We start from the raw sequence: 18,420 nt of genomic DNA, 5'->3' as shown, positions 1-18,420 counted from the left end.
GAAATTGGTGGGTGCTGAGTGATTTTAGGTTCCTGGCATCATTTGACTGCAGGACCCACCTTTTCTGCCAGCCTCCCAATACAAGGCCATCTTTTAGCATGAGCTAAATTCCATCTCCTGATCATGAATCCAAGAAACTAGTTGGGGCACTCCTCCCCTTGGCTTGGCCTACTATCCTTGTTCTCTTCCATTTCAAATGTAATTACTTCTCTTTCTGGTTAACCACGTGTACGCAACTCCCACACCACCTGTGACTCCTCACACTCTAGACTGTGGACTATACACTGTGCTGGAAATGAGGTAGGAACAAAATGCGATTACCACAGTTCATCCAGAAAGGCCACCTGGAGTTGCCTTTTCATACACTGTTCTAATGCATCTAATTTAACACTGGTAAAATTATCAAGTTCCACTACCAAAGCAGTAATAATCTTTATAAGTCTGTAGTGTCAGAAAACCCACTATTTTATTACTATAGAATAATTCAGGTATAGGTCGGTAAGGCTTATGATAAAGCAAATACTTGTGTACCCTTTATCACATGTTAAAGAAAGAAAACTTTCCTTTGTCAAGATCGAAGTTTTAGGATTGTCCAATAAATCAGTATGCTGGTCATCTTTAAATCAAATCCCTTATTTCCAGGATCTCCCAGATTCTCACATTTCTCTCTTAGTGTGAATGAACATTGATGCTGACTTAGAAAAATAAATTCCTTGTATATTGGGGGGGAACTCACTTTGGAGGAAGGAATTTCTGCTCTTGATCCTCAAGATTCTAGCACTAACAGTGAATACTCAACAAATATTTAGCAAGTAAAATTAATCCTAAAGAGTTGGCAATAATACATGAAATCTTCCTGCTGCCATTATTGACACTCTTTTTTTCAATATGATCTGGAAGAGCAAGTTGTTGGCTGGCATATGCTGTAATTTGTATTAAATCTGTGCTCCTTCAAATATAATCTAGCTTCTCAGTCAGATAGAATTGCCACAAAACATGGATGGTGGACACTACAAATTTAATCTAATATACTCGAGATAGTTTTACTATCCTCTATTTCCCAATAAGGCAAATTATAAGCTTCAAGAAGGCAGGCCTGGTGTCTAACCTTGTGCCCAACACATAGTTGCTCAGTTAAAACATTTGCAAATAAATCCAGTGCCCCTTATATCACCATTTTCTTAATATCTAGTCTACAAAGTCACATTCCATATACATAGAGCAAAACTAACTGTAGCACCTGCTACATGTCAGGCATTAGATTAGATGCCATACATATATTACCTCATAATTTTCATAGCAACCTTCTGAAGTAGGTATTAATATTCTAATTTTATAGATAAACAAGTCATGAAATTAGTATTTGGACATGAAGTTTTTTCTTTTTGGAATATTCTCTTTGACAAAATCACACTCAGCCTTCAAGAATCAAATTAAAACTGTAGATTGAAAGTTCTCCATTGATCTCTCAAAGCCAGCTCTTGTTCTGGGCTACTGTTTTATTGATGCATTTGTAGCAAGCAGTCTTGAAACATAGAGCTAGTGTCTCCCACCAGAGTATAGTGGACCCCTTAAGGAACTCAATTGGTTCCTGAGGGCTGGTTGTAACTAAGTCAGTACAGCTGAGATCTAGATGTTTACCCAGGTACACACTATGGCTAACAAGAGGCAGATGAATCTCCTATTAACCTAATTAACCCAAGCTGTTCGTCTGTCAGGCTAGTCGTAACTTGGTCCACTGTATAGGGCAGATGTGTTCTCTAACCAAGATAGTACTGGTAGTATCTCCCTCGGGACAGAGATTGGACAGTTTTCCTAGCAGGCCTCTTTAGAGAATTGGGGGGGCTCCTGTGCTAGGATACAAGTCCAAGGTACGTGCAGAATCTCAGGGACTCCTAGTCACCTCCATGGGACTGGGAAGACAAAGAGCAAAAATGTAAACAAGCAGCTCATGGTGCCAGCTGTGCTGTAAGGATGTCCATTGTCTTGACCGGGTGCCTCACTTTCTCTCCTAGCATCTATAAAAATATGGGAGGTTAATTGTTCAGCTTGCAGGTGGGGCAAAAATCTCAGACTTGTCAAAGTTCTTGACAAAGAACTCCCTCCTTCGGAAAGCCTTTTTCAACTACACCGCCTTGCAATGTTATGTCTAAGACACTTGGCAGGAAACAACCCACTGAATAATGTACTTGTGAACATTTTTATTTTTTTACCCTCGATTATATTCCCTTATAAAACAGATAGTTACTTGGTTTTCTTTTAAAATGGTTATCATTTTTGCTGGAAATAGAAATTGGCTCTCATTTCATTAATTCAACAAAAATGTATTTGATATCTATAATATTATAATCAGTTAGGTAATTACTTCCCTAAATAGTATAGCAGCTCCTGACACAATAGCTAATCCTTTCTTAAAAAGCAAATTTCATTTTATCCCATTCCCCTCCTCCCCTAGTACCTCCTCCCTTCCCTATGTACAAAAGCTTTGTTTCCCTTTTTTCCTTCTAGCTTCACTTTTTTTCTTGTCTCTTCCTTTCTTCCTCCCTTCTCCCTTGTTCCCCTTCCCATTTGAACATTTTCTTCCCATTTCCCATTTCCCAATATATGTTATAGATTGCAGTCCTTATTTCCATTTTCAGATTCTCACACCAGAGAAGCAATGCAGTATTTAAACACGTGTGTCTGCTTTATTTTACTTAAGAATATGGTCTCAAGGTCCATCCATTTAGCTATAAATGTCTGAAGCTCATCCTTTATATGGCAGAGTAGTACTCCATTATATAAAAAAACCAAAATCTTCTTTATCCACTCATTGATTGATAGGAATTTGGGCTGTTGCCAAGATTTAGCTATTGCAAACTGTGCTGCTATAAACATGGGTGTGCATATATCACTAGGATATGATGCTTTTAATTCTTTTGGGAAGAAACCAAAAAGGGGAATAGCTGGGTCAAATGACACCTCTAGTTTTATGAGAAATTTCCACACTGATTTTCACATTGATTGCACCAGTCTACATTCTCACCAACAGTGAAGTTTTCCTTTTTCCCCACAGCCCCTCCAGTATTTGTTATTGGTTAATTTCTTGGTAGCAGCCATTCTTTCTGGAGTGAGATGGAATCTTAGCATCTTTTTCATTTGTATCTCTTGAATGACAAGTGATGTTGATTTTTTTTTCATATATTTATTTGCCATTTCTAATTCTTCATCTGAGATGTGTCTTTTCATTTCAGATCCCCATTTTTGGATCGGTTCTTTAAATCTGGGGGGTCTGATTTTTTGAGTTCTTTATATATTCTAGATAATAGTCCTTTATCGGAATAGCTGGTAAAAATTTGTTCACATGCTGTAGGTTGTCTCTTCACTCTGTTGGTGGTTTCTCTGTGCAAAAGCTTTTAAATAAGATGAGTCCTGGGCTGGGGATGTAGCTTAGTGGCACTGTGCCTGCCTAGCAAGTGCAAGGTCCTGAGTTTGATCCCTGGTACTGGGGAAAAAAAAGATGAGATCCCAGTTGTTGATTCTTTGCCTACTCCTATGTCCTCAAGCATTCTACCTCTCTCTTCTGGCAGATTTAGTGTTTCTGTTTTAATATTTAGATCTTTGACCCATTTCAATTTTAGATTAGTGTGTAGTGAAAGTATGGGTCTAGTTTCAATCTTCAGCATGTGGGAACCCAGTTTTTCCAGCACCATTTATTAAAGAGGCTATCTTTCTTCCAGTGAAGGTGTTTAGCTTCTTTGTCAGAAATTAGGTGGTTGAGTATATCTGGAGTTGTTTCTGTATCCTCCAGTCTGTTTCATTGATCCTTGGGTCTGTTCTTTTGCCAGTACCATGCTGTTTTTATCACCATAGCTTTGTAGTATAATTTAAAATCACAGATTGTGATACCCCTGGCTTTGTCTTTGTTCCCCAGAATTGCCTTTGCTATTCTAGTTCTCTGGTTCCAAATGAATTTTAGGATTGCTTTTTCTAATTCTGTGAGATATGCTTTTGTGATTTTGATTGGGATTGCATTGAATTTGTATAACAATTTGGAAGTATGACCATTTTCACTGTATTTGTTCTTCCTATCCAAGAACAAGGGATATTTTTCCATTTTCTGATATCCTCTTCAATCTCCTTTTTCAGAGTACTGTAGTTTTCAATGTAGAGGTCTTTTACTTCCTTTGTTAGATTGATTCCTAGGTATTTTATTTTGGGGGATGCTATTGTAAAAGGGATTGTTTCTCTAATTTCTCTCTCCATGAGTTTGTTATTTGTGTACAGGAAGGCTATTGACTTTTTTTTTTTTGTACCAGGGATCGAACTCAGGACCTTGTGCTTTCAAGGCAGGCAGAAATCCCTTGCCCAGGCTATTGACTTTTGAGTGTTGACTTTGTATCCAGCTATACCACTGAATTTGGTTATCAAATCTAAAAGTCTTTTGGTGGAGTTTTGGGGGCCTTCTATGTAGATTATCATGTCATCCACAAATAATGATAATTTAACTTCTTCCTTTCCTATCCTTATTCCTTTTGTTTTTTTCTCATGTCTAATTGCTCTGGCTAGTGTTTCCAGAACTATATTGAATGAGAGTGGTGACAGTGGGCATCCTTGTCTTGTTCCTGATTGTAGAGTGAAAGCTTTCAGTTTTTTTCCATTTAGTATGATGTTGGCTGTTTGTCATAGGTAGCTTTTACCAGATTGAGATAAAGACCATCTATACCAGTTTTCTGTAGGGTTTTTATCACAAATGGGTGTTGGACCTTGTCAAGTGCTTTTCCTGCATCTATTGAAAGGATCATATAATTTTTGTCCTTGGCTCTGTCAATATAGTGTATGACATTTATTGATTTCCACACCATCCCTGCATCCCTGGAATGAATCCAGCTTGGTCATGGTGTATAACATTCTTGATGATTTGCTGCATTCTCTTTGCCAGTATCTTATTGAGGATTTTGGCATCTGTGTTCATCAGGGAGATTGGCCTGTAATTCTCCTTTTTGGTTGGATCCTTCTCTGGTTTTGGCATCAGGGTAATGCTTGCAGGAATGAATTTGGGAGTATTGCTTCCCTTTCAATTTCATTAAAGAGTTTGAGGATTAGCAGCATTAGGTCTTCTCTAAATTTCTTGTAGAATTCAGCAGTGAATCCATCAAGGCCAAGGCTCTTCTTTGTTGATGGTTTTTAAATTGCATATTCAATTTCATTGGCTAATATTGGTTTATTTAGAATTTCTATATCTTCTGCTTTGGTAATTCATATATATGTAGGAATCTGTCCATTTCTTCTGTATTTTCCATCTTATTAGAATACAGGTTCTTGAAGAAGATATTGATGATCTTCTGGATCTCTGCAGGTTCTGTTGTAATTGCACCTTTTTCATTCTTAATTGCATGGATTTGAGTCTTTTCCTTGCTTTTTTGATAAGGTTGGCTGAGGGTCTGTCAATTTTATTTAATCTTTCAAAGAAACAACTCTTCGATTCATTGACTCTTTGTTTTTTTTTTTTTAGTCTCAGTTGCATAAACTTCTGCTCTGATTTTCATAATTTCCTCTCTTGTATGAGCTTTGGGCTTGAGTTGCTCTTCTTTTTCTAGAGCTTGAGGTTCAACATTAGGTTGTTTATTTGAGCCTGTTCTGTTTTCCTGTTATGGGAATTCAGTGCTATAAATTTCCCTCATAGGATTACTTTCATTGTGTCTCTTAAGTTCTGGTATGTTGCATTGTCATTATCATTAAATTGTAGAAATCGTCTGATCTCTTCTCTAATTTCATCAGTGACCCATTGGTTATTCAGGAGGGTATTATTTAATTTCCATGTGTTTATGGAGTTCTTGTGGTCACTTTTGCTGTTGATTTCCAATTTCTTTGCACTATGGTCTGATAACATGCCTAAGAGTATTTCATTTCCTTTGCATTTATTTAAGCATGTTCAATGAGCTAGTATATGGTCTATTTGGGAGAAAGTCCCATGTGCAGCTGAGAAGAATGTGTATTCTGATGTTGTGGGGTGGAACAGCCTGCAGACATGTACTAAGTCCACTTGTTCAAAAGTTTGGTTCAATTCTACTATTCCATTGTTGATTTTTCTTTGTCTAGTTGATCTATTTGTGACAGTGGGGTATTGAGGTTCCCCATTACAATTGTATTAGTGATTTTTCGTGTCCAGTAATATCTGTTTTGTAGTTGGGTGTGCTGCTATTTGATGCATATACATTTATGATTGTTATATCTTCCTCTTGGATTGTTTCCTTTACCAGGATGTACTGACCTTCTTTGTCTCTCTTAATCTGTCTTGGCTTGATATCCACTTTGTATGCAAATAGAATAGCTACCCCTGCTTTTTTCCAGGTTCCTGTTGCATGGAATATTGTTTTCCATCCCTTAACTTTCAGTCTATGAATTTGTTTTTCAATTAAATGTGTTTTTTGTATTCAGCATATTGTTGGATTTTGCTTCTTGATCCATTCTGCCAGTCTGTTTCTTTTGATTGGTGAACTGAGACCATTAAAATTGATGGCTATAACTGACATGTATTGTCTTATCCCTATCATGTCATTTTCCTGCTGTTGGCTTCCTTCTTTCCTATTTAATTTCTTGCCTTGCCTGGTAGATTCATTCTGTTTGGGTTCATGGAATTGTAATCCTTATCATCTCTTTCTAGAATATCCTTCAGAACACTTTGGAGTGCTGCTTTGGAGGTTATGAATTTCTTTCTTTATGAATGCTCTTTGTCATGGAGGTATCTTACTTCTCCATCAATTTTGAAGGACAGTTTTGCAGGTTACATCAATCTGAGTTGGAGGTTGTTTTCCTTTAGGGCTTGAAATACTTCACTCCTTGACTTGAGAGTTTGTGTTGAGAAGTCTGCTGTGATTCTGCTGGGCTTTCCTTTATAGATGATTTGTTTCTTTTCTCCAACAGCTTTTAATATTCTGTCCTTGTGTTGAATATCTGGAATCTTGACTATTATATGCCTTGGGGAAGATTTTTTTTATCATGTCTAATTGGAGTCCTATATGCCTCATTTAACTGTATGTCACATTCTTTTTCCCTTTTTGGGAAGTTTTCTGCCATTACTTCTGAGAACTGATTTTTTATGTCATTTGCACTATCTCCTGCTTTTTCATTGACCCCAATCCAATCTTATGTTATTCTTCTTTGCATCATCTTGCAGCTGTTGGATTTATTTCTCATGGTCCCTTACTATTTTTAAGAAATCTCTCTTTTCATGTTCACTAACCACAGTCCTGTCTTCTATATCTGATGTTCTGTCCACACATTGGCTCATTCTATTGTGTATACTTTCAGTGGAGTTTTTAATCTCCTGGATATCTGTTTGAATCTGTTTCATGGATTCTGTTTCTTTCCTGTGTTGGGCATTCATGGTTTCCATCATGTTCCTTGAGCTCCTCTATTTTTTTTTAATGTGTATCTGCTCTAGAGTCACTAAGCATATCTTTCATTCTGGTCACCATCTCTGTAGTTATCTGGGAAATTATTTCTGCTTTGATTTTTTTCTAGAGCCTCATTCATCTGCTTTATTACTTCTGCTGTTACCACTTCAGAGAGACAAGGTGGGTGGCCTTTGGATTGTTCCATCTCATTGCCCTGGGGGTTTGCCTTTGGTGAGCTGAAAGTCTGGCAGGGGTGGGGTGGGGGGTGGGGGTTGCATCTTGTTTAAGTGTCTTCTCATTTTTTATTTGTTTTTTTAAGTTTGATTCCTGAGTTGATGCTTATAAATTGCTTATGGCAAGTAGCTTTATTGCTAGTATTAAGAACTCTTAGGAAATGACTACTTCTCAGTGTCTTCCAGGCATAGCTGGCTTTTGGGTTTTGAGTCTGCAGCAAAATCCTACCTCTTCAATTTTTGGGGATGAGAAGTTCCTAGCTCAACTGCGAGGTCTTTGGCACTGGCCTATATGCCTTTTTTTTTTTAAAGACCCTTAGGCAGTCTCAGTCTTGTTATACCAGGAGGAACAACTGATTAGCACAATTATGTCACCTTGGCTAAAGTAGTACAATCAGCAATAACAATAGCATCAAATACAGCGTAGATAATGACAAACAGTGGTAACTATTAACTTGCTACCTTTAACCATATGAACTAGATTTGTGGTTAAATAATGAAATCTAGAATGAATCTGGAAATTGTATGCAATAAATAAGCCTTTATATGGCAATTTTACTCTTATGGAAGAATATTTAAAATGTGTTGGGAGTAAAAAACAGAAATAGAAGAAGAGAGAGAGATCAGAACCAAGGCTGGAGGACAAACCTTAGGAAACTGGTGAAAAAGACAGGTGATAAAGAGAAAAGGAAAAAATAAAAACAAGAACAGAACAGAACAACAACAAAACTAGAAATCAAGAAAAAACAAAATAAAACAAGAACCAGAAAGGAGGAAAAAAAAGAAGAAAAACAAAACAAAACAAACCCCCCAAAATATCCAATTCAAGATGTGTCTCTGCTGTTACTGGTAGTCAGCATGGGCAAACAAGAGACCAGACCTGAACTGATTAATCCCAGGAAACCAGCTACAGCTTCATGGTGGGGCAGTGGATAATCCAGCCAGCCTGCCTGTCCAGTTCCTCTAAAGTTCAGGCCAGTTTCTGGTTATGAGGCTGGAACTGGATTCCTTGAGTCTACAACAGTCTATGTGTCTCCTGCCGGCTTGAACTCCGCTCCCTGGCCTCGTGCTGACTTGAACCCAACACTCACACTGAGGCACCAGGAGCCACTAGATTGAGTCATGGATGTTCTGAGTTCTGAGCTCAGTTGGGCCCTCTTCAAGATGGCTACCAGCCAATCACCCTCTCCTGGGTGACGTCTAAACCCAGATAATTCACCAGCTGCTGCAGTCCAATTTGTTCACTGCTCTGTTTCACTGGTGCATCTCTCCATGGAGGCCTCTGGGTCGCCTGTAGTCACCATGTATCTGCAGGTTCAGCCCACTGTTCCCTCACTGAGTGTCAAGGCTCTGGGAAAGAGCGCTGCTTGCTACCTCCCTCCTCTTGGTTAAAGTCTCTCTTCGCTTTCCCTGTGGACTTTAATTCTTGCCTCAGATCCTTCTTGGGTCCCAGGGACCCACCTCCCTCTTTCATTTCCTCCTCATGCCACTATACTCCAGTGTCAGGACACCAAATCTCAGAGAGGCTCTTTCTCTGCTGCTCACCACTCCGCCATCTTATCCTCAACACATTTTCTAAACTCTCTAATCCTTTTTTATTCTTTACAGTTCTATATATCTTTTATGATTCTTTATTCAACAAGTATTTATTGTGCATCTGCTGTATGCAGGCAGTATGTTTATTAGTTGCTGCATATACAAGTGACTAAAAGGACTCCCTGACCACAAGCAGCTCATAGAGACAGATCTATGCAGTAGGAGGAGAAAAAAGTACAGCTCATTATGGGAGCAAGAAGAAGGGCCACCAACAGGGCCTTCACCTCATGAGCTTTTGCATTTCTTGGTATTTTCAGTAGCATGCAGTGCTCAGTAGATGCTGAGGAAAAGTGTTAATAGGGTGGAGTGGTAATCCAAGCTAGAAAGCTTTGTTAAATCCAGCTCTGAAATTTAGGCAAAAACTCCAAAAGAGCCCATCAAAAGCTTGGCTGGTCTGTATTAGAAATGATTGTTAGTAGGCTGTGGTTCTACTATTAAAAAAGATGTACCACAAATGTCTTCAAGTAAATGAATGTATATCCCACACCTGGAACTGGAGTCTATTGTACCAGACTGGACTATTGTATCAGAGGCTAGAAAGATGTGCAAGACATCTTCTCTATCATGACACTCATAGTCAAGTGAGGCAGATGACCTGAAACAGACTCTCCAAAGAGGAAGGATGGCAGAAGCACTGAGTAGGAATGGGGAGGACAGGGAATGGGCCTCGGGAGTTCACTCCACTGGGACCGAGGGAGTTTCCTGAGTGGGAATGGCGTTTGAGCTGGTATTCAAAGGGTGAGGCAGAAAACAGAGGGTAAACAACCCAGGAAAAAAACTTGAGCAAATGCATATTCTTTAAAAGTAAAAAGTCAAATTGATTTATTTTTAATCCAGGAGAGTTCAGGGAATGGTTCATACAACAGCAACTGGAAGGTAGGGCACACATAGCACTATTGAGAGAGTGGAAGGTCAGAGAGGAAGTTTTGTTCAGTGCCATCCATAAATATTAAGCAACTGCTGGGGCAGATATAGTACACTTGAAAAGAAAAACCATGGTCTTTGCTCATACTTTTGTGTTCTGATGCACACACACACATATATGTGTCCTTGGTTGCAGTGTCAAATTCATGTCTTAACCTAAGGTGCAGTTTCGAAAGCCATTGATCTAAAATGAGTTCAGCAAGTCACCTCTAGTCTAAACTGCTCACCCTCCAGTTTACACCATTACAGTACTGAAGAGAGCAGAAGGGAGGCAGTGGCTTGAGGTATCTTTCATGATAATAATGAAAATTCAGTTATGTAAAACAATGGGTGCTAATGTATTGCTTCAGAGTCGATGGCTTTGGTGGTTTTTGTAAAAGCCAGAAGCATACTTTACATTTTTTCTGTATGTAATCCTTTTAGCAACATGAATGCTTAGGATTACCCACATCTGGTCTATGAGCAGAACAGATGAGAATTGAGAAAAGAAATTATTATTTTGTTTTCTTGAGGTTTCAAGTAACCCTTTGCTAAATATTTTAAGAGACAATAGAATTTGAAAATGTAAATTATAAATCCTCATAGATTTCATTTTTCCACTAGATGGCAGAAAAAGCACTTGTAATGGAAATTACATTGTCATCTAATCAGTTCTGCAGACTTTTTAATAAAAGAAGGTATACTTCATTTCAGTTTGAACAGTAGAATATGATTATAAGACAACTGATTATTCTATAATCAATTTAATCATATTAAGCTTAAAATTAAAGAGAAAAACTTTAATTTGTTTTTATATAAGTAGTTTGTTTTTATCTAAGTATATAAGAAAAATTTTAGTTTGTTTTAGATAAGTTTCAATTAAAATATTGATGGAATTTCATTGGCTTTAGAATATTGACATGTTGTTCATTGATGTATGTCTTCAAATAAAAGGCAATACTTAAATATGATTTTAAATTAATACAGCCACATTTTTATGTTTCACATGGACATAATTAGATGTACAATTGAGATAATCTTATGACATACTGAAGATGATGATATACATAAGTAAAAAGAGTGCTGATACAATCATGGTTATAAACTCAAAATGAACTTTTTTAAAAGAAAGAAAATAAAAACCATGTGTACTAAACACAACACAAAAGTTAAACGTAGAGTCTATTTTTTCCTAAACATTGCTAATAATTCTAATTTTTAACCTTGCATTTATGTTATGCTGTAATTTATCAATAATTCTTTGGGGATATTTGTAGATAGAACACTTGACTAGGCACTTGAGTTGCATAGACTGTCTTACTCTTGCTCTGGTTTATTTACAACTGAAGAGAAAATTATTTCACAGACACTCATTGAGCAATGTAGTTAGTAAGTGAGTTATACAAAAAAATAATGTGTTAGGAAACTATATAATTTGATAATATAATATCAAATTGCAAAATAAAAACCAGTTCAAATGTTCCTGTGTCAACCATTGTTTTTGCTTCTTTTTGTCTTAGATAGAGCTGACTCTTAAAAAGTTGAAGAGCGACTCATTAACATAAAATGAAGAAAAAGGATGGAAAATGAGAGATGATGCGATGGAGTACAACCTAATCATTCATGTAGTTCACAAACTCTTGTTGAATGTTTGTTACAGGTCAAGGAATGGCAGTGGAAATGGAAACATTCTCTCCAAATGAAAGCATAATAGAGTAGGGGAGACTTAGGTGAACAAATGTGAAGAATTGAAAGAATGCATGAAAAATGACATGTTGGTTGCCATGGTGATGCTGTTACCTGGGTTCTTTCCCCTCCCAGCCTTGGCTGATTGCCTCCCTCCCATCAAAACCAAAACAACAGTGAAACTTGGGAGCAGGCCCGTAGTACCCACCGCCCTCTGGAACAAAGGAGAGCTCTTCTGGTGATGGGATGAAGGTAGAAATGGCATCTGCGAGCCCTCCGGCCGGCCTATCTGCCAGCAGCAAGTTATACCCAGTTGCCAGGTCTCTAGCTTAGTACTCTGCTGTGTACAGCAAAGAAGTCTGATCTTGTTTGGAATCAAGGCGAGTCAAGGGCTTTGGGAGGATAATCCATTCACATGATGCAGTAAATTAGTTTCAAGGATGATGTAATTTCTGAGTAACTTCTCTTCCCTGGTGTGTCGACAGAAGACTTTTTTAGGTCTGCTTCTTTGTCAAGGCAACTGTAGATTAAAAACAAACATTTTCAAATAAACAGGGATCTGATCTGGAGTAATTTTTTTTAAGTCAAGAAACATGATGTTAGATTTGCAGGAGCATTCCTTCAGAAAGCCCCAGTGGCCCTACTTTAGGTACCTCAAGCCCTACTGCCTGTGAAATGTGGGGCCCTGGTTGCTCACTTCACATTTCTGTGACCCAGTTTCTGAAATTATGTATCCTCAAGGAGTTAGAGTCCCAGCTCTAACATTTTTTGCATGAGAAACAGAGAGGTTAGAGCAGCTCACTGTCCAGTAGAAACAAACAGAACAGAACTCTGGGCCAAGGGCTCAATGCCATTGCCCTCACCTAGCTCTTCAGATCTTCAGCTCTCCCTTCACTCTTCCGAGAAAGGGAAATCCACAAATAAGCTCTTTCTTACTGATGCTCATCCCATTGCTATCACTGCAAGTGTCCTTCTAAGTCTACAACCTGAGTCTCTTCTTCAGGGCTCTGCAAGTGGCTCTCTTGTGCCCATCCAGCTCTGAGCAGATTCTGCCCCCGAATGTAGAGTGGTTTTCACCTTCCTGCTGAAGCCCAGGAAGAATGTGCGGCAGGCTCCTGAACCCTGTGGATCTCCACTCAGCACACTTCTATTGGGCTCAGCGCAGTGACAGCTGTGACAAATACCATGGCAATTTCCCAGATAAGATTGTATCTGAGTAGGGGCTACATTTCCTCCAAAGTTGCAGGGGCCATTATTATTCTTTGGAGAGGAATTCTGAGGAGGAAATAGCTGATTTAAATGCCTGCTGTCAGTTGCCAAAGAAATTGTTACAAAATACTACCAAAACGATGTGGAAAACTGCCCATTGCTTTGGATACCATTATTTTTCTTGTGCTCGCTCCCATTCATCATCTGAGATTTTCCTCTTTGTCAACCAGGTGCATGAGGACGCCAGGGCCTCCTAACTCAGAGCTTAGTTTGTGTTCCTTTCTATTCTGCATTATGGTTATCCAGTCATTCCTTGTGTCCTCTTTTTTTTCCTTTCTGGTATTGGGGATCAAACTTAGAACGTTGCACTTGCCAGGTAGGCTCGGTGGCACTGAGCTACATATCTGGCCCTTCTTGTGGTCTCTTTGGTTTGGTTTGTTTTTGAGACAGGGTCTTGTTAGGTAGCTCAAGGTAGCCTTGAACTTTCCGTGTAGCACAGGCTGACCTTGAACTTGCCTCACCTTAATCTTCCTGACTCAGCCTCCTGTGTGCTGAGATTACAAGCATGCACCACTATATCTGGCCGCTTGTGACCTCTTAAACTCTTGTGTGGTCTTCTAAGAAAGTACATATAAGACGGGATGAAGCTAGGTGTTAGAGTGCTTGTCTACCATCTTCAGAGTCCTAGGTTCAATCCCCAGCAGTATAAAAAAGACAAAAAATGTATATAGCTCAGACATAGCAACCCAGTTTGTCTATATAATTAAATTTTACTTATTCAATAAGTACTTGTTGCATGCCCATTATTTTTCCACACATGAGAGCAGTATGTAGTAATAGGTTAGAGCCAGCTTTCTGGAGTCAAACCGTGTAGATTTTAACCCTGACTCCACAAAGATTCCCAGTGGTGTGACCTTGTTATGTGATCGGTTGTGTATCTACAGACAAGTCACTTTATTTTTACATCTGTATAAGGTATCTAATAGTAGTATCTACCTCATAGGGATGAAACAAAGATAAACTGAGTTAAATTTAATCTGTAAGGTGCTACAAATGATAGGTCACAGTAGGTTTTCATTAATATGTTCATTACATGTGTGAAGAAGATAACTATTATTATTAAAGAACTCACAGTCTAAGAAAAGACATATACAGGAATAATATAAAACAATATTTACCTCAAGGTGACCCGCAAAAACCTTAAGCAAACAAACAAAATCTTAGAGCAAAATACAAAAATCAAAGTTTGTCAAATTTGGGAATATAAAATTTCAAACTTTTGGGCACACACAAAAGTCACTTAAAAATTCATAGGCAGCAAAACAGAGGAAAACATAGTTGTCACACTTACAGTTTGTGTCTTGCCTCTGGGACATTTGGGAAAGGCGAATCTGCCTGTGAAAAATAGAAGAGAATCTTTAGACTAGAGAGGACACTGATTACAAATGAAGGTATTTGAATTAAATTTGATGGAAAGAGTCATAGAAGTTTTCTAGCATCCAAATCTTTCCTAGGGAAGATGAATCTGGCACAGAATGTGGGGTTGGCCGGAGAGTAAAGGCCAGTAAAGTTAGCACTGGTTAGCACTAGTTAGCACGCAGGCAAGAGCAGGCAAAAGGCTAGTTTCAGCAGACCAATGATTGAGGTTTTCTAAAGTTTCTGAGTGTACCTAATTAGAAACATGATGATTAGCAAAGTTAAGGCATACAGAAGTAGATAAAAGTTTGGCAGGAAAGCCAATGGGTTTGTTTCAGAAATTACACAAAAATAACATGTTAGCTTTAAAAACTGGGGCAATGGGCATCTGAAATGAAAAGACATTTCTCAGATGGAGAAGTAGAAGCAGCAAATATACATATGAAAAAATGTTCAACATCACTGGTCATTTGAGAGATGCAAATGAAAACACTGAGATTCCAACTCACCCCAGAAAGAATGGCCGTTATCAAGAAATCCACCAATCTGGCTGAGGGTCAGGCACTGTGTCAGTAGCAAATCTGGTGTTCGGGCCAGACCTGATGTTTGTGTGGCCCAGCGGGGCCCTGAATGTGGGCAGCCACTGGTGGTTTCTGTCGCTAACTGCTGCCCGAGGGTCAAGGCCGCTCTGTGCCTGGTGGGGGTGGGCACAGGTCTTCCCACCTGCGGTGACTCCGAGGACGCAGAGGCATCTCTCATCCTGAAACCGAGCAGAGGGCAAAGTATTGGAGACAGTTGGTGTACTTGAGGTGCCAAAACAGAATGGAAAATATGAGACTGGGCAGCTTTTTTTTCATGGTGTGTTTGGCTACTGAGGTGTTGTCCTGTTTCCCTGGCAGGCCAGACTATATGACCAGGATGTGGCTTCTGCAGCTTCATAAAAAGCAGAGAATCCTACCGACCAAGGCTTTAAGGAGGTGAAACGCAAAACCCACACTTACTATCAGGTGCTGATTGATGCTTGAGACATATATCTCAGAGATCTCAGACAGAAGCTGTGACCTTCTGGGCTGACCACGATGACAGCCGGGCCCTCTGCCATTCCAGGCCTGGACTGTGTAAGCCATGAAGACATCCTCCCCTATACCTCTACTGATCAGGTTCCCATCCAACATGAGCTCTTCGAACGATTTCTTCTGTATGACCAGATGAAAGCACTCATTTTTGTGGCTCAGGAAACACTACAGGCCTGGCAAGAGAGGAATGACCTCTGGGTAGAGGCTGTCCAGTGTCCAATGGGAAACAACTGAGAACATGCATGTCACTGTCATCTCTTTCTGCATGGGCATGAGGGAGGCCCAGAATTCCCATGTGTACTGGTGGTGCTATTGTATCCACTTGGAGAACCTGGACAGTGATGTGGTACAGCTCCGGGAGCAACACTGGAGGATATTTAGTCTCCCAGGCACCTTGAAGACAGTTCAAAGCTGTGGGGTGGTGGGCAGGGAACCAGTGGAGCAGCCGGAGTTCCAGTATAGCAGCCATGTCTCCCTGCAGGCCTCTAATGGGGCACACGTGGGGCAAGTTCAGCTTTAAGTGACCTGAAGGCTCCTATTTTGATGTCCAAATCTCACCTTTCTCCCTGGAAAGCAATAAAGATGAGAAGACACCGCCCTCAGGCCTTCACTGGTAGTTCCAGCTGAGGCCTTGAGTGCCTAGGCTTGGCCTCTCAGATCAGCTGTAAACCTACAATTGCTGGAAGATGTTTAGTACCTAATTTTAAGACTTCTTTTAAAGCTACAGTAATTAAGGCAGTGTTGGTGTAAGGAAAGACATATAGATCATTTGAATAAAACAGAGAATCTAGAAATAGAACCACACATATATGGTCCCCTGAGTTTTGAAAGATTATTTAACATTGGCATTTTATAGAATATAAACTCAACTCAAGAGCCAAGGAAGAGAAAGTGTTTCTAGCAAACAGCACTAGAACACCTGGTATCCGTATATAAAAAATTAACCTCAACCCTTTTTTTCCATACATGAAAATAACTTGAAGGGATCTATGACTCTAAATATGAAAGCCTAAAAGTATAAAACTTTAAGAAGAAATTATAAGGGAAAATATTTATGAATTCAGGGAAGGCAAGAACTACCTAGGATACAAAAAACATGATGTATAAAAGAAAAAAATTGATGAATCAGAGTCCATCAAAATCTAGAACTTTAAATGACATCATTAAAATGAAAAGTAGTCCTTCAACAGACCATATTTCCAATGCATATAACCTATGACCAGAATATATAAAGAATTCTTAGAGCTCATTAATAGACAACCCAATTAAAATGTAGACATAAGATGATAAATAGCCAGTACAGCACAAGGAATGGTGTGCAATTCTAGAATCAGAAAAATACTAATCAGTACAATAACAAAATTGAATTATACCCTCATGAGGAAGATGAAGTTAAAAGTTTTAAAAGCCTTGTCATGACTTTTTCTTTTTGTTGGATTCTCCCCCGTTGTGTTTAATTTGTCACACTGAATGGATTCATTCTGCTGGGTTTCCTGGGGTTGTGATCCTCATTGTCTTTTCCTAGGGTATTGTCTAAAATATTTTGGAGTGCCAATTTGATATTCATGAAGTTCCTGAGGTACTCTTTATCATGAAGGTATCTTATTTCTCCATCAATTTTGAAAGATAGTTTTGCAGGGTACATCAATCTGGGTTGGAGGCTGTTTTCCCTTAGGGTTTGCAATACATCACTCCAAGCTCTTCTTGCCTTGAGGGTTTGCATTGAGAAGTGTGCTGTGATTCTGATGGGCTTTCCTTTGTATGTGATTTGTTTCTTTTCTCTCACTGCTTGTAGAATTTTGTTCTTCCGTTGTATTTCTGGAATCCTAACTATTATATTCCTATGTGTAGATTTTTAAAAAAAACTTTTCTAGGTCCTTTGTACTCCTACATAACTTTTAAATTTCAATATCCAATTCTTCATTTATAGCAAATATACACAGACCTGAATTTTTATATATACCTTGTGTTTTCTAGTCTTGCTAAATTCAAATACAAGTTCTAGGGGCTCCTAGAGATTTCTTAGTGTTTTCTCTGTAGATGATCATTTCATCTACATATAAAGATTTTGCTTCTACCTTGCCAATTCTACCCTAATTGTGTCATTTTATTGCCAGACTATTTTGGTTTAGGCCTGTGTTTCAAAGTTTAATAGACAGATGAAGAGTAGGCATATCTGCCCTTGTTCCCCACCTTAAGGAGAAAGCATTGTATCTTCTCCATTCATATAAGGCATTCTCACTGTAAGTATGGAGTACATATCTTTGATCTGCTGAGAAGTTTCTGTTCTACTTCTAGTCTCCTGATAGCTTTTACCATGAACAGCTGTAGAATTTAGCCCAATACTTTTTCTCAAACTAGTGACAGGATCATATGGCTTTTTCCTTTCCTCTGTTAAAATGATGACTTTTGGGGGTGGATCTCCCAATGCTGAACCAACACTGCCATCCCTATAACAAAACCACTTTCTACCTCCTGCCAGATCTGACTTCTAAGAGTTTGTTTTGTTAAACAAATTTCTATCTATGTTCATACTTTTTTCTTCTATTATCTTTATCCAGTTTTAGGATTAGCACAATGTTGATTTCCTAAAATGAGGGGAGAAGTGTTCCTTCTTTTTTCTGCTTTAATTGTTTGATATAATTTATCAGTTAAAATGTATATGAGCCTACTGTTGTCATATAGATAAGTTTTCAAGCTAGGAATATACTTTCTTTAATAGGTGCTATTCAAATTTTATATTTCCTCCAGAGTTAGTTTCATTAATTTGTCTTCCAAGGTACTTCTTAGAAGTTGTCAAATTTATTTCAAAACAGATTTTTGTAATGTGCTTTCTATATCCTTTTAAATTCTGTAAAATCTGTGGTAATGTCTCCTAGATCTTGATACTGTAATTTAAAAAATGTATAATTGATATTGTGT

At 38.6% G+C, this 18,420-nt stretch overlaps 1 pseudogene; it reads left to right on the top strand.

Moving 5' to 3' along the window:
- Nucleotides 1-11,635: 11,635 nt before the first annotated feature.
- On the top strand, nucleotides 11,636-18,159 carry LOC147823492 (polymerase delta-interacting protein 2 pseudogene; annotated as a pseudogene).
- The last annotated feature ends 261 nt before the right edge of the window (nucleotides 18,160-18,420 follow it).

The sequence above is a fragment of the Heterocephalus glaber genome, unplaced genomic scaffold (assembly GCF_053883595.1).
Source record: "Heterocephalus glaber isolate CG9 unplaced genomic scaffold, H.glaber_assembly_v1.0 deba00001577, whole genome shotgun sequence".
NCBI lineage: Eukaryota > Metazoa > Chordata > Mammalia > Rodentia > Bathyergidae > Heterocephalus > Heterocephalus glaber.
The sequence above is the reverse complement of the archived record's forward strand: the minus strand, read 5'-3'. Positions and strand labels throughout refer to the sequence as shown.